Source organism: Ceratotherium simum, chromosome 7, assembly GCF_057802395.1.
Source record: "Ceratotherium simum simum isolate JZ-2026a chromosome 7, ASM5780239v1, whole genome shotgun sequence".
Taxonomy (NCBI): Eukaryota; Metazoa; Chordata; class Mammalia; order Perissodactyla; family Rhinocerotidae; genus Ceratotherium; species Ceratotherium simum.
Window position 1 is genome coordinate 63,810,344 of NC_141906.1, and position 17,188 is coordinate 63,827,531.

Here is a 17,188-nt window from a genome sequence, read left to right on the forward strand (position 1 = left end):
AGAAGAAGAGGAGAATGGATATTAGGTATGTCAACTAGCAATGTCAGCAATAGTTACCCATTACACAGTCAAAAACAAAAAAATGTACACCAAAGCGTTTGTCACCCATTGTGGCCACTTCCTTCTCAACCAAGAATCCACTTCTTAGTTCCTGGTTCTAAGAAGGAGGATCAACTCCTGGCTGGTGGCTTGGGGCTAAGCATCCTGGGGTTATCTCCGGAACTGCACAAGCCACCTTACTCAGCATCTATGAAGGCGCCACAGCCATTTTTGGCAGAAGGTTTGGTCCTTAAGTCCAGAGAAACTCAGGACTGGTGACAGTTGCTAAATATTTTTAAAAGAAGATTTTTTTTTTCTGGTGAGGAGATCAGCCCTGTGCTAACATCTGCCAATCCTCCTCTTTATTTGCTGAAGAAGACTGGCCCTGGGCTAACATCCGTGCCCATCTTCCTCCACTTTATATGGGATACCGCCACAGCGTGGCTTGCCAAGCAGTGCATCGGTGCATGCTGGGATCTGAACTGGCAAACTCCGGGCCGGCCGCCGCAGTGGAGCACGCGCACTTAACCACTTGCGCCACCAGGCCGGCCCCAAAAAGAAGATTTTATAATGAGGACATATTTTTAAAATTGTTATAGAATTATCATTTTGGAGATTGGTGCTAGAAAAATGTATGTGTACATCCTTATGTATATGGAGATATATTAAGTGTCAGTACAAATCCTTTGCATCTTAACCCTGAAGAAGCCCATTAGGTCAGCAGAATTGAGCAGGGATTATCCTGGGAGAAGTAGCTGGGGTGGGCTGTCTGAGACCAATGGGGGGATATGCTTGCCTTGGGCTTTCAGAGAGGGGGAATCCCGCCACATGGCAGCAGGTAGAAACACCCACTTCCACCACAATGTGTGGTCTTAGGGAATATCAGCAGCACAAGCAAAGCGGGAGGATCATTTCATTGTATTAAAGGCCTCAAACTATTACAGTGTTTTATTTCCTACTTCTTGGACTCAGAGGTTTCACAGAACATTGGAGTTAGAAAGGAGCTTGGTGATTATCTGTCCCAACTCCTTCAGTTTTCATTGGCTCCTTGTGCAAATTTCTTCATGTAACCTCATCACGTAAGAAACCTCATCATCTAGAGAAATCAATGGGGTCCCACAACTCCCTGTGTATTTAAAGGTTTAAATCACAAAGTCAGCCACAATGTGGATGGAGAGGATTGTTTGGGAAGAGGGTAAGAGAAGCGGACCTGAAACCTACTGCTCCACTGGTCATAGTTGGCAATCTCTTTACTGATTGGATTTTTTTTTAGCTTTTTACTTTGTCATGATTTCAGACTTATAGAAAAGATGCAAAATTAGTACAAAGAATTCCCATTTACCCTTCACCCAGATTCCACACATGGTGACATTTGACCACATTTGCTTTCTCATGGATGGATGGATAGATAGATAGATAGATAGATAGATAGATAGATAGATAGATAGATGACAGATGATAGATAGATGATAGACAGATGATAGATGAAAGGCATGATAGATAGATAAATAGATGGATAGATGATGATAGATGACACTTTTTTTTCTTAGCCATTTGAGTGTAAGTTGTAGATATGATGCCACATTATCCCTTCAGTGTGTATTGTCTAAAAGAAGGACATTCTTTTACATTAACATAGTACAATAATCAAAATTAGGAAATCAGCAGTGTAACAATACTATGAGCTAATTTACAGACTTTATTCAAATTCTCCCATTATTCTAATAGTGCTCTAAATAGGTAAAGAAAATCCTGGTTCATGGGCTACATTCAGTTGTCATGATGTCTCTTCATCTCCTTGAATCTAGAATTGTTCCTAAGTCTTCCCTTATCTTTCTTGACTTTGGCAGTTGATTAATACAGGCCAATTATTTTGTAGAATTTCTGATTGAATTTTAAGACTATTAAAATTCTAGTCTTCTCATGAAAGAGAGGAATGATGTGACTTCCTCTTCATGATTAATGCTAATGTGTCCAATCACCATAGGATTCCCATCCCATTGCAAGGAACAAGTAAAACACTTACGTTGTGTTAAACCTGGGCCCCAGTTTGGGATAAATGGATCAAAATCCACTAATGGTTGAGTAGACTCCCAACCCCTTCAAGAGATGTGATCCATAGAGGAGAAGCCATGTTGGCTTCCCTGGAGACCTGGGGTATTGCTTATTTGAAACAACCAGCTATGGGCCTTTTTTTCACCACAGTCGATTGTCACAAATGAAGGATTGTTTTGTTTGTTATTCACTCAAACCTAATTAAAACCAAGGTTAGTAGGGCATCTGCCGGCATCCGACATCTTCCTTCTCACCTTCCCCATCCCATCACCAGTCAACATGATTCATTGGCTTTTAGTGCATTAGGCAAATTTGCTATAATTGCAGAGAGGGGAAGGAGCAAGGGGCCCATGGCACCACCCAGATGCTACACCATTGCCTTCCTGTAAGTCACACGGACTCCAAGAAAGCGGCTTAAATTGCCTTTATTGATTTGTCAGGCCTCTAATAGATCATTTCTCATTGAGCAAAGGACAGGACCCTCAAAGATAGTTCTTTCTCCTCCTCCAACCCTCATCATGGGTCTTGTCTCAGTGGGAAGGGTGTCTGGGGGGTTAATGACATTTTGGAGAGAATTAAAATGCAGACATCAATTCTCCCAAAGATGCAGCTAGAGGGGCCCAGCTGGGCCTGTTTCCACCTCTGACTGCTCCCAACTAGACTTCCTGACCCCAAAGTTATGCACAGAGAAGCAACCCTCAGGATTTTAATGTCCTTCCACATGGGATTTCATACAATGAGAATGGTGTGACTTCACACCCAGTCCTCTGGAGCAGCCCCTTTTCTTATGCACCTTGGAAGAAGAAGGAAATATAGCACAGCCATGTTACAGAACCCCACATGGGAGGGCAGCCAGCCAAGAGTTCTCTAGCACCAGTCCTTAGCTCACATCATACATCCAACGAACATTTTAAAAATTTATTAAAAGCTATGTGCCAGGTTCCCCACTAGATCCTTTGCAAGATGGAGCCTTTGAGCTCAAAATGCTTATAGAGACAGAAATGAAAATAACCATCAGACAACACAGTGTGATAAGTTCTATGGTAGAACTCCTACAATATATGCAGAGGATTATGAGGCATTGGGAGGGTGGGGATGGGGGGAAGGATGGCTTAGTCTTCACCTGTGCCTAGAAGGATGGGTTCTCATGGTAGACAGACTGAGGGTGGCATATGCGGTCCACACTGTTCAGCACCTAACTAGATCTTACCTTGTTCTATCCACTTTGGTTGTGTGTGCATTGGAGGCATCTACCTCATCTAGACTGTAAACACCACAAGGGCAGGACTCTTGTCTTATGTTTGAGGAATTCTTCACAGCACCCAGGGGAGTGTTAATCACACAGGAAGTCCTCAAGGAATCCTTGGTAGATAGTTAAAACCAACAGATCACACAGCTGTGAGGAACACCTGGCCAGCTGCTGAATAGAGGCTTGTGTGAGGGCTGGGAAGGAGTCTGGTGGGGGAGGCAGGTGAAGTTCTGTGGGTCAGAGGGTCAATGCCATAACCCAGGATAGTCCTTTAACACAACATTATGTCATATGCTCTCACAATCAAAACACTTTTGTGGCCTCAAAGATATCCAAGATTCAGTCATAGTTTTTTTCTAGCAACATTTGCTACAAAAACTTCCAACACCACAAAATTATTTAGACAGTTTCTTGGAATTCACTGCTCACTCTCACAGAATTTCACCTAGAGTTAAAACTGACACAAACCTCCTTGGTTGTAGATAGGAATATTTTTAAGGGTCTGTGGTATAGGCTCTCTGTTCAGTAAGGACGGGTAGATGTTATAAGAGAGAGGAGAAGGGGAAAGAAAGACGAAAGGAGGAAGGGGAGAGAGATGGGGCGGGAGTGAGAGAAGGATGGCTATTTGCAGGGTTTTCTCTGTATTGGTTTTCATTTCCTTCAGAGGAGTCTTTTGCTGTCAGAGAGCCTTGGCTCAGCCTGATGGGTTTCCCTTTCTGCTATCATTTTTATTTTTTATCTTAGTGGCTCACAATATTGGCTACCACTCAAGCGGGACCCAGAGAAGACAGGGCGCCCAAGGGTGGGAGGCCAGAGCATTTCTGGTGCAGGAGTTCAGAGAACAGTCCTCTTCAGAAGCTATGACTGTGGGGCCAGGGCTCCCTTCCTGCACACCTGGATATAGAAGGCTGTGTCCAAGTGTCCAAAGCCTGGGAAGGCCCTAGGGTGCCAAGGAGCTGGGGCATTGTTAGGTCATCACTGCCACTGTCATTCAGAGGTGGTGGGCTAAGCAAGCCTCTCAGAGAGAAAAATAGTGCTGAACTGGGGGTAGAACAGCTGGAACAGCCGGCACGCTGGTGGGTGTGGACGCGTGGAGACAGCTGGGTGCAAATTCACAACCAGAGCAAATTCTTGAGGATGTTCAACTGTTTTTTTTTCCCTCCAACAATGAATAGGGAGGACCCCAGACGGTGGTAAAAATAGCTCGCACGCTCCCTCAAACCTGTCTGGCTTGAGTTTGTGGAAGGCTTGGGGGGAAAAGTCACATTCAAAAATGGAATTTATTTTGAGCCAGTGATGATGACAGGAGGCTCAGCTGTTGGGACAGAGGCAGCTTTCCAGAATAAAAACCCTCGTCTTTTTTTTTTTTAATTACTTCCCGCCGCCCCTCCAAAACAAATTATTCTTTGATACTTTTATTACAGTGAAAAGCTACATGTAAACCAGAACAATCTAAGGGGAGCAAGTTTCCTGAGAAGTTTGGATGACAGGGCCACCCAGGGAGGCGGGTGTGCACCGGCCCCGGTCTCAGCTCTGCCCCCTACTGGTGGCGTGAACGTGGCACAGGGTGAAACCATCTGACCTAACCGGCGGTTTCCTCATCTCTAACTTGGGACCTCCCGTGCTGAGCTCAGAGGGTTGTTATGGAGATAAAATCAGAAGACGTCTCTAAAATTGCTTTATAAACTGTGAAGTACCACACACATGTGAGGCGTTGGTATTAAGGAGCTGAAGAAAGCCTCCCATGGCAAAGAAAGCTGTCAGTGAGAACTAGAAACACTCCCCCTCCCAGCAACGCCACAGGGGCGAGAGCGGAGGAGCAGCTGCTCCGCTCTTCTCGGAGCTTGTCGGGAGAAACACGGTGTCATCAGCACACACCCCACACAAATAGAACTCTCGGAGTCGTGCACCGCCCGTTCCCACGGATCCCACCCGCCAGCCTTCTCCCTGCCGCTACTTGGCCTCAGAGAGGGCTGACAGGGCAGGGGAGATGAACCGATTTTACGGAGAGGTAAACTGTGGCCCGAGAAAGAAAAGCCCTTCCTCATTGTCACGCTGAGGCTTGTCCAGACCAGCACCAAGCTCTACCTTCCCTCACGACCCCTCTGACACCAGCTGCTAAGCACAGGCCTGAGTCCAGTCAGCCCCCAGCTGGGAAAGTCATTGGCCCAAGTTCTGAAAGCAGGGCACTGCCCCGGCTGACCTGCTGGGAGCCACCATTCTGAAAGGATGGATGTGCTTCAGCCCACAGCCTCCTGGCTCCAAGGACCCGCCTCTTATCTCATGAGGAGGCCCACTGACTGCTAAGGCCTGCTCACCCCTGGGCAAGTCTGAGAGCCCTTCCGGCAGAGCAAAGTTGGCGTCTCCCTCCCTACCTACTGATTGTTGGGACTTGGCGTCTCCCTCCCTACCTACTGATTGTTGGGAACCGGTGAACACAGAAGTAAAACAGGGCTCTAAATCCCCTTCGCAGTTGGAGGGTCTAGGAAAACCCCGCTGCCCGGAGGTGGTGTAAATCAGAGTGTTCTGAGTGGATTAGATATCCCTGGATCCTTCCCTCATTCCAGCAGACCTCGCTGAGAAGGGCCCTGGGTTAAGAGCGTTAATAAATCATGGCTCAGCACACAGGCCACCGGGCTGTTTGCACATCTCCCCAGAGACGCTGATGGCTGTGCAGAGCCTGATTCTGAAGCCAGCCTGAACTTCTCATCCTGCCCTCGGCTGTGTCACCACACTGCCGCCGTGCACTGGAGTCCCTTCTCCATGGTGGCCGTGATGCAAATCTTTCACTGGGATTCAGTCCTGCCCAGAATGTGTGCTCAGCCCGCACTACCCGCTGAGGGCCACCTGAAGGTGGGGGACTCTGAAGTTTTGTTGGAACACTGCCACACTCTTTAGTTACTATTGGCTCTGCTGCTTTCGTGCTGGAAGGGCAGAATTGAGTAGTTGCAGCAGAGACCATATGGCCTGTAAAACCTAAGATATTTACTGTCTGGCCTTTTTATGGAAGAAGTTTGTCACTCCTGCATTACATAATTATCTTATCGAATTCTAACAATTACACTGTGAACTAGGTATTGCTACTCCTGCTTAGAGAGATAGAAGCTGAATATCAGAAAGTCTGAGTAACTTGCCCAAAGACACACAGCTGGTAAGTGGCAGAGCCTGTACTCAAACCTAGGTGTCTGCTCCAAAGCCCAGGTGTTTTCAAATACACAGTACCGCCCATCTGTGGGCACAGCCAATCAATGGGCAGGATGTTAGTAGCATAGTGAAAGGTCTCATCTTCCTCCAATGGGTGAACCAGATTTGGAAACATATTGTTGAATAAGGACTAGTTTAGGCCTAGGTCACTCTCAGCCTTTCCCTTGGGACCCTGATTACAAGGAGATGCCCTTAAGACCTTCCCAGCTAGAGCCCCCAGCTTGTAAATAAACCTGAAGCCCAGAAGAGCCAGGCAGGCCTTGAGCAGCCCTGGCCAGACCAGGCAGGGTTACCATGACGACCGAGTCATTTCCATTACAAACCCTGCAACAAGCTTCCAGAAGGTGATTAATGGTTGACCTCTGGGGGCTGAGAACTCTCTGGAGGGGGATATTCCTTTTAGTCTGGTGCAATGCTTGAGCCATCTACTTCTCTACCCACCCCTTGGGAGGTTGAGGTGAATATTCTAGTTGGTGTGCAGATGGTAAAACACTCCATCCCCTGTCACCTTAAATCCTCAAAGTCAGCCCAAGAAGCACCTTGTGAGTCTCTCTCCAGCTTTGGGCTGAGGCAGCAGAACCCAAGACACTCCAGGGCAGACAAAGGAAAACAAGAGCAGCCAAGAGAAGGAGTGGAAGGCTATAAACGGGTTAATTCTTGCTGGGTAAATGGCCCCCACTCACCAAAGGGAAAAGGTACAAAAAGAATTCAGTGAAGCAAGAAGCAGGTAGTAAAAGGCAAGGAATCCTACCTCCTTTGAGCCCAGAGAAAAGCTGTTTTCTCCAGACTCGAGAAGAGGAGGAGAAGGGTGGGCCGCCCGCCAAAGCAGTGACCCCTGTTGTGAATGTCAAGAACGGGCGACTTGAGGAGGCTCAGATGTCCCCATGTCTCCTCACCCACCACCAATGGGTGGGGGCCGACTGCCTGCCGAGTGGGGTGACCCTGGTTTTATGCCTCAACCTTGGGGTGTCTGTTGTGGGGCCACTCTGGGCTCATTCACTGACGGTGTTTTTCGGTGTTTTTCTCCCCTGACTGGGGGCGGTCAGGCACTCGCTGTGTTGGTGAAGAACCCCAGCGTCTGGTTTGTATCAGTTTCATCCTATTTGTTGAGATAGTGTGACTCTGGGGGTGAAATGGCAAGTGTCTGTGAGAGAGGAACGAGAAGGCACCTGGTTCCTATGGGGTCCGAGCACACTGCTCTGGAAGAGGCTTCCTGCCCTCACTCTGTTCTCCTCCCTTCGGGAAAGAGGGAACCAGGGATATCTATCCCCTGTGGCACCCCCTACCACTGCCAAAACTGTACCTGAGCCTTCGCTGGATCCCACAGATCTGCCAAGACCCAAGACTCTCCAAGCAAATTGTTGTTGTGGATAAGAACCTCAGTTCACAGAATCATTTATGCTAGAAAGGTAACTACTTTTTCTAACGGGCGGGAAGGTAACCTCAGTTAATTCCAGGGCTCCCGTTTTTCACTTTAGAGGAGGCTGCCTCTGATTTGGGGAGGGGCTACCTGGTGCCCTTGCATGGAGTAGGGGTAAGGGTGGAGATTAAGTTCTCAGTGTCCTCTCCAGCCACACTGGCTGCATTCGCACACCCTTGTCCTGTCTGGGCTGCAGCCCTCAGGCCACAATGGTCACTGCTGGGTCTTCCTCTTTCCAGCTGCAGAGCCTTTCCAGGTTCATGGGCTTTTCTGAGCCACGTGCCCACAGCTCTCAGCTGCACACCATACGCTCTGCTTCACGGGGACCCTGGGAAGCTGCCTCCCCATATGCCTGGATACTGCACAAAAGGTTCCTCTGCTCCCTCTCCAGGCTGGGCACCTGGAACTCTGAAATTGCTACTTTCCTCTCACTGGGGAAGGGGACACAAGGTACTCCACCCTCAGATCCCCAGTTTATCTGGAAGTTCTATTATTACACACCCCACCTCTGGACGCAGCCTGGAGGGTGGGGCAGAGTGCACACCCTTTCTCAGGGCGCTCACCAGGAACTAACTCTCCTGCTTCCCTGCCTCTCGTCTTTCCTCTAGCCCATCTGGGTGCATCTTGATTTGGAGGGATGGGGAGACACTGGCGCTGGTGGATTGCATATTGCCCCAAATCTGATTTTGTCCTGAGTTCTCTCTGTCCTGCTTTGAGCCTGGACTTTTGAAACAAAAAATATAAAGAACTGCCCTCTGGATTTATCATTACTCCCTCAATGCCTTGCTTGCCACCTCCCACAAAGTGGGAGGGTGAGATATAAGAAATGCCTGAGACAACACACCAGCCAATATCCCAAAGTATTATCCTGCTGCACTATGTCTGCGGGGTCTCCTTGCACCTGAAGGCATAGCTTTAGAGTGTTTTGGACTCATCACCTCCTCACCCTCTGGAGGCCAAAAGTCACCGAAGATTTCTTCAAGTTCTCAGAAGGCTTATGTTCTCTTGGTCACCTCTGATTCAAAAGCAGTGTTCCCTCAGAATTATTTCTGTCTACGGCCTCCTGCTGACTACACCTACTGTCCCCTTCTATAATTTTATTTATTTATTTATTTTTCCCCCCAAAGCCCCAGTAGATAGTTGTATGTCACAGCTGCACATCCTTCTAGTTGCTGTATGTGAGACGCGGCCTCAGCATGTCCGGAGAAGCGGTGTATCGGTGTGCGCCCGGGATCTGAACCCAGGCCTCCAGCAGCGGAGCACGCGCACTTAACCGCTAAACCACAGGGCCGGCCCCTACTGTCCCCTTCTTATGAGACATCAACCAAGATGTGGGATTCAGCCCCTGCATAGGATTGACAAACATGCTCTCCATCCACGCTATGCTTCCGTGTGGGGGTCAGACTTGACTGAAAGTGTGTCAGAGATAAAGAAGGGTGTTACTGAGGGTTCTAGGTGGTTTCCCATAAGCATCTTCATCACAAGCATTTTTGCTGCGTAACTAATTGGCTAATTGGCCGTAAGGCAATTTTGCTGTAAAGATAAAATCACAAAAATAAAAGAGGGACATTAATTTAAAACGACACAATGAAACATGAAAAAATGAATAACAAAATTAGAAAGACTTTATAGCAAAACAGAATATTTGAATACATTTAAAATGTATATATGTAGATTTGTGACAATACTGCACAAAAAAACTGGTTTTATTTTTGTGTGTGTGAGGATTGTACTAACTAAGCACTAGTCATCATTCTATGGGAAATGTGGGTTCAACTCTGCACCCTCAAAGAGGCCCTCGGCCTTCTTTCTCCTCCAATGTAATGTGTTTTGAAATAAGAAACCAACTCTTGGGGCAAACCGTCATCATCCGTCAGCTCGATAAAGCCATCAATAATGTGGCTAACTGGAAGAAATGCTCACTGTTTTGAGACCACTGCCACCACATCTACTCTCACTGTATAGACCGTTATGAGGTTAGCTAAGATTTATATCATATAAAAATGGGAGTAACTGTGAAACTTCATCAATGGAGAAATGAAACGACAAAAAAAAACAACTGTCAATTAGGTATTTTATCTTTTACGGCGAAACTGTCTTACAGCCAATCGGTTATGCGGCACAAATGCTTGTGGTAAAGATGCTTGTGGGGAACTACCTGATATGTTACTGAGCAGCAACCCCCCGCCCCCGCAAAAAATATTCACAAAGAATATTCGCATCCCTATTCAAGCCTCCACCAGCCTGCCTCCAGAGGCCTCTCCAGGAAGCTCCGTTCCCCTTTGCACGGCCGCCTTTGGTCATCTTGCTGTAACTCCTCTCTCCCTCTTCTGCTTCCTCACTCCTTACCTCCTCCTCTGCCCTCCCTCTCTCCCCTGCTCCTGCCTCCACCCCTAGCCCACTTTCCCACTCCACACCCAACACTGTCTGCAGCAGGGCCTACTTTTCTTAGAAGGACATTACAGTTGTAAAGCACAATCATTTCTTTTCTTTGCAAAATAAACAAACACAAAATACCTGTCTGCTATGGCTGTTAGAAACAAGAAGAAAGAAAACTTTTGCTGCAGTCCCCCTTGGAGACTGGCAGAAAAAATTGCCTAAGGCTGCCATCACTCTGTCATCTCCGGGTGGGGTACCCTCTCTGAGGATTACCTGTAGCATCGTTTTCATCTCAGTCTGACTTTCCCTGCCATTTAGTGTGCGTCTCCTCTTCCTCTCCATCAGTCAGTGTGTCCTCAGAGAAGATAGATTAATATTAATGTTAGCTTAAGTAGTAAATAGTTAGGAAGGAAAATAATGTGTGGCAAAACGAAATGTAATGATTTCCAAATAATCCACAGAGCTCTGTCTTTTCCATTTATAATTGAGAAGGGACTATCTTTATCCAAGGATGCCCTTTCCTGAGAATGAGGTGACATCAGGGCTTGGGGAAGGAGCCCCATGGCGGGCACCTTGATGGGCCATGTTGGGCCTCCCTGCCTCCTGCCCTCTGGCACCTGTAGCCCCCCCACTGCTCCCTGCATGTCGAGGGCCCTCATCCTGCTCAAGGCTCCTCTCTCACAGCCTTTCCCATGCTCTTCCTTGCATCAGACCTCACCTCTTCTGCCTTCTTCCTTCTCCCCAGGCCCTGTTCTCAGCTGGGAAGCTAATAAACTGCACTGAAGTGATAATGGATGGTAATAAGTTAATGTGTTACCCCTCTTGAGTAACATTTGCATTTTGACAGTGTCTGTCTGAAGAAAAATCGTTCTTAACAACAAAATGGCTGGAATTGGAGGGATTTGGGTACCTGCATCTGGCGGGACTAAGGAAATATATTTGTGACAACAGGGATTTTGATTGCTCAAAACACACCACAGTTCCCTCTTCCCATGCAGAGAACAAGAACAGGAAGCTTCTTAAGAGGCTTCTGGGAGACAGGCCCCGAGATGCAGGTCTGGGACAGAAAGTGACTCCCATCTCCAAGAGAAGGAAGAGACGGCCCCCTGGAGACACAAATTCCCCAAATGGAAAGGGGGTGGGGTGGAGGAAACCCCAGGAGAAGAGAGCTGACATTTCTGGGCCAGGAAGGTGCCCGCCCCTGCACATAGGAGGCTGACAAAGGCTCCAGAGCAGAAACTGCTTCCAGGGGTAAGGTCACATTAAACAAACTGTTTCCATGGGGCTGACTGCCACCCGCTGGGGAGTCATGGGGTGGGGGGGTGGTTGGCAAAGCAGTAGGTGAGGTGCAGAGGCATGCTCCAGGGTTGCAGAGGCCTGGGGAACCCATGTGACAGCCCGGCCCACTTCTGAGCTGCCACAGCCTCCTGATGGTCACAGGTGTTCTTCCCCAGAGCCGGCCACATTTCGCCAGCACCAGCTGTCCTAAGCTCCCGCAAGCATGCCACAGTGCCTTCTGCTTTAGGGCTGGGCTGGCTGGAAACAGGGTGTTCATGCACGGATGCTGCATCTGAGGCCCGACCCCACCAACCTCCTCTTGTCTCCTTGCAGGACCTGCCATCTTGCTCCTGGCCGATACTCCCAGGTACAGTGGAGCTCTCTTCCCACTTTCCTTCTATGGCTCGGCCTCACTCCCAGGGAGAACCCAGGCTCCTGGGGCTCAGACATGACCCTGCCTGACCCCAGGTCTCCCACCCCGAGCACTCTCATTTCTAGGGGATTCACAACAAGCAGCTGCCCACAACAGAGTGGTCCCTGCTGCCAAGCACTTGGCTGGCATGCACAGAGCACAGGCCTGGTTGCATCTCAAAATAAATTCCACTTCCATAAAATAATTGTGAGAGCTGCCGGCTGGCCGTGTTGGCAGGGACCCCAGGGAGCCCGGCCACCAGGGAGGAGGCAGGACCTGCTCGGCTGCTGCTGCAGGACCATCCTGTGTTCATGGTTCCTGGGGCCCTTGGCCCCCTAGGTAGGAGGTTAAGCACCACGCGATGTGGTTGCCTCCTTCAGAGTCTGGGTCATCTGGGTTCACTGTATCCCCCACACCAGCCTTAGGAGCTCACTACAAGTAGACCAACTTGCCTCTTCTCCAGATTCTGAGGGAGTCTTGCAATGGGGAAACCTTGTGATGGGGAAGCTGGAAGCTGAACCCCACCGAGGAGGCCCTGGATCCGTACCCCACATACACAAAAAATGCACACAGCAAAGCAGCAAGGTCCCAGCCTTTTCCTTCTGTCATCTTGACCTGTGAACTTCTCATGGGCAAGGCATATGCTTTCTATGTGACCCCCACAGTGCCAAGCAGGGGAGGGCTCAGAATCGGTCCAGGGGGTTCCACAGGGGGAATTGACACCAACAGGTGAAAGTTACAAGGTAAGTGGATTTCAGCTCCATCGAAAGAACTTTCAAACAGGCAGCTCTATCTAAAAATAATAGGCTATCTTGGGAGCTAATGAGATCACTGTCCCTCGAGGTGTTCAAGCAGAGGCTCAAAGCCACCTTCAAGAAATAGAACAGTCGGCAATCAAGTACTAGTGGATGGTTGGTGAGTTGACTTCTAATGGTTGTTTAAAGACATAGTGTATGTAAAAGGCTTCTGATTGGAGGGAGGAATATTGACTGAGTACCGTTACCCCACTTAGAATCACCACATCAGGCTGAGAGGGACGGAAAGGTAAATTAACATTTATTGAAAATCCATTATGTACTGGACACATTGTCTTTAATCTTCACAAGTATATGAGGTAGGGTTTATTATCCCTGTTTTACAGTGAAAAGAACAGATTTCAGAGATGCTAAGAACCTTGCCCAAAGTCACATTATGTAAGCAGGTCAAATAGCAGGATGAGGGTCAGGTCTGGGGGCAGGTAGGCTGCACTATGCCCCCTTCTTCTAAAGAAGCTAATGTTACCTCCTGCCTATACCACCCTCCCAGGGCCCCAGCCTCCTCTTTGCTTCCATGGAGAGTGGACTTGTGCAGCAGCCTGGTTGAGCAGCCGGAATCTGTCACTAAAGCAGATTCATCAGGCAGGATTTGTGTGCGATTGTGCCAGGCACCCACTGGCCAAGGCAGCTTACGCCACAGCAATTAGGAAGCGCACTAGTCCAGGCGTGGCAAGCGGGACCTGTGCGGGGTTGTCTGAGAGCCTGCCTGCTTTTCACTGTTGCTGCTGCAGTGAGAAGCATGATGTGGGGTGGCAGGGAAGCTGCCACTTTGGCAGTTTACAGGCAAATGGCGGCATTGTTTACAGCAGCCCAAGCATCCCTGGGGGATCTGAGACACAGCAATGTGGCAGTTTCCCTGGCAGGAAATCCCCAGGGTAGATAGAGATGTGGGGCTGTGGTTGGTCCTGGGATGAGAGGACCAGCACAGTCTCAGGGGAGAGGGGTCATAAGGGGAGCAAGGAGCCAGCAGATCATGCTGTAGGTCAGAGACCTTACCGGCTCAGGTCCTTGCTGGCGGAAACATGGCTTGTATGGGCAGCAGCACTCCTGGCTAGAGTAATCTAAACGCTACCTTCAGTTAACCTTGCTTTCTCTCCACTCACTTTAACCTCACAGGGAAACTGAGGCAAGCCAGAACTGAAAAAGGCCCAAGAGTTAGCTCTGAGCTAGACTATCTAGGCACAGGTCTGGGGGAAGAAGCTAGGACTGTGGATCTCTTTGCTCCTTGCTTCATTGAAGGGATCCCCGAGGTGGCAAAGAAAGAGGCCTATCATTCCCAGAAGGCCCAGAGAAGCAGCCCAACTTGTCAGGCAACGGGAGCAGCAGGGCAGAGAGGGCCCCCAGCCCTGAGAGCTGGTTCTCTAGCCCTGCCTCTGCTTTTACAGTTGGGCCTGCAAGACCTTCACTTTGACTGGGAAACTACCCAGAGACTGCGTCCCTCCCTCACCTCCCAGCTCCTCCCCAGCCCCTTCCCTGCAGTGTCTGCAGGGGTTCCTGCCCCTGCATCATCTCCTCCCACAGCGGGCCTGTACACCTCTCCCTCAGGTGCTCCTAGCCCAGCCTCCCTCTGATCACTCTTCATGGAAGGTGAAGCAAGAAATCCTAAAGGAGGGAGCGCTGAGCCTGAATGAGGAATTCGTTTATTCTAGCAGATGCTTGGAAATCAAATGCCTTTGGTATTTGCTGCTTATGAGATCGTGAAAATCCAGTGACTCTAAGCCACTAGGATCGTGCCTGACAAGGGCTCAGAGCAGTGACCTGGCAGGGAAAGGGTTAGGTTGCTGAGGAAAGGTGCTGACAGCAAGTAGCATTCCATCTGCACCACAGTTGTTCCCTCTGCTCCCTTGAAGTGTCCAGAAATGGGACGTGGACCTGATGCACTGGCCCAGGCCGGGGACTATTTCCAAGTGAAATCCTATCCTGTGGACAGGAAATGTGTTCATTCATTTGCTAAACTTGTCAGCCTATAACTGAGCTTCCTAGATGCATTTTCACCCAGCAGGAACAAGGCAGGGGGTGAACAAGCCGGTTAGAAGAAGGGACAGGAATTCATAATCAGGATTTACCAGATCCTCTTAGAGGGAGTCAGCATTTACGTGGCAATGAGATTATTTACAGAGCTATGAGCAATAGCAATAGCTGGCGAAAAATAGACTCAAAAAGCCAGAGAAGGGAGCAGGGAAGGGAGATGACCCCCAGAGACCTTGTTGTTCTCAGAGCCTGTGGACAAATGATTTTCAGCCCACAGCAGACGTCAGAATTGAATTCATACATCCTTCAGGAACTATTAGCATCGTATATTAGCTTGGAATCTGAAGGCTTGAATTGAGGAGATAATGGTTTCTAGACTAAAAGGAACAAGATTTATTTTTTGTTTTTAGCTGAGGATTTTTTCCTTCCTTCCCTCATGTACAGATCAGGTGATGCTCCAGAAATTTCAAGCCCCTTGAAAAAGGAGGAAGAAAGTGGATTCTGCAGGTGCCCTGATGTGTCAAAGCCATGGAAGTGGAAACTAGGGGGATGCTCTGGTCTGAAGAGATGTGGAACCTCAATTCACAGAGTGGTTCCATGGGACCCAGAGTGGGGGCCTCAGAGAGCTGGCCAGCTCACCTCCCCCTAACTCCTCCCTCCCCGTGTCCAGATGCCTCCCTGGCCTGGGCCCTGGGATCACACCTGTTCCAAACTGGGCAGGGCCAGCAGGGTGGGGAGAGTGGGCAGAGAGAGCACTTTGCTGTTTATCAGCCCAGCGCTGGTGTCTGAAACCCTCAAACTGAAGGCATCAATAATTCAGACATTCATATGCTGTGGAGTATTTCCCTTTTTGTCACATTTCTGGCCAATTGATTTCCCCTGGCCACAAAATGCTGCTTTTAGAGCATCATTAATAACAAATCGACTCTGGTAAAATTTGCCCCGGGAGGGGGCGTTGGCTGGGAACAGTACCTGACCTTGTTTCCCTGAGAAAAGGGGCTCTGACACATCACAGCAGCAGAATGAGTGCATGTGGGCTGGGAGCCTCCCCTCCCCTTGCCTTGGTGGCAGAGAGACTGGGGAGCAGAGGGACAAGTGGCCCACCCTACGCTTCCTCAGTCTATTGCCAGAACCCCTGATAGAGTTACTGGGAGAGAAAGACAGAGACAGAGACAGAGAGAGATAACTTGAGGGGTCTCAGAACAAGAATACAGGGTTGGAACCCATCTCTAGGATCCCTTCCATCCCCACCAACAAGGTCCTATCTCTGGAGGCTTCCGTGTCTGAGTCCCAAGTTCCTATGGGATGAGCACCAATTAGGGATCTGGAATTAGCCAAAGAGCTGGTAGCTCAGGGTGCCACTTGGAGCGTCTGCTTCAGACCCCTGCAGAGGAAACCAGAAGGCCTCCCAGGGTCAGGCCCACCCAGGGTGATGAAATGGTGCAGCCTCCCTTCTCTGAGCCCCATAGGTCACAACACCTCCTGACCCTGCAGGCACCCATGGCCCAGGTCATCTCTCCCCTTGCTCTTCTCCAGTGATTCCCTGCATAGCACCTGGCTGCTAGGGCATGACCCATGGTGGGTGCTCACAAAAGTCTTGCTGAATGAATAAATGAAAGAGAAAATGATCTGACAACTCATTCACAGCAGGTAGAATATTGTGACTGCCTTGGGACTCTGGACTTGTACAGAGGCCCAAAGCAATGAGCCTCTAGTGGTGGGCTTTCAGGCAAATTGGGAGAATGGTTAAAAAGAGGGGTTTTTGCCTGGTGGGTGGTCCCTGAAATCAGAGAAGATTGCTAGAGCCCACTGCACCTACATAAAGCTGGTCTTGATGAAAACTCCCCCTCTATCATGTGCTGGCCAGAAGTCCCTCTGGAAGGGTGTCAGTAGAGGCCAGGAGAAAATCCTGCCCTGAGCAGTGCCCCCTGTTGGAGGAGATGGAGCAACCTCCTTTTCCCACTCCTGGGCAGGGTCATCCCCCAGGTGTGTGTGCCAAGAAGTCCCAGGCTCCCTCCTCTATACCACCCACACTCATCGAAACTTCCCCCACATTACCCCAACCCTGGCAAGCCAGAGCTCCCACGAGAATCCCTGTTACAGGGAGGCTGTGATCTAAATAGGGTGAACAGTCTAACATTTCTGCTTTATCCCCAGTGTGGTGATCATTACTGTCAGCCAAGATCAGGGCCTCCCAGAGGCCTCTGCTCTGCTGATCACACGGCAAAGGCCTCCCTGCTCCCTCCCAGCCCCATGGTTTATATCCCTAGAAATCTCCTGGTTGGCCTGATATTGATTTGGCTTTGAAAAGGAGTCAGTAAGAAATACACACACCACAGGCCTGAAATAGAATCTGCCCTTTGCAG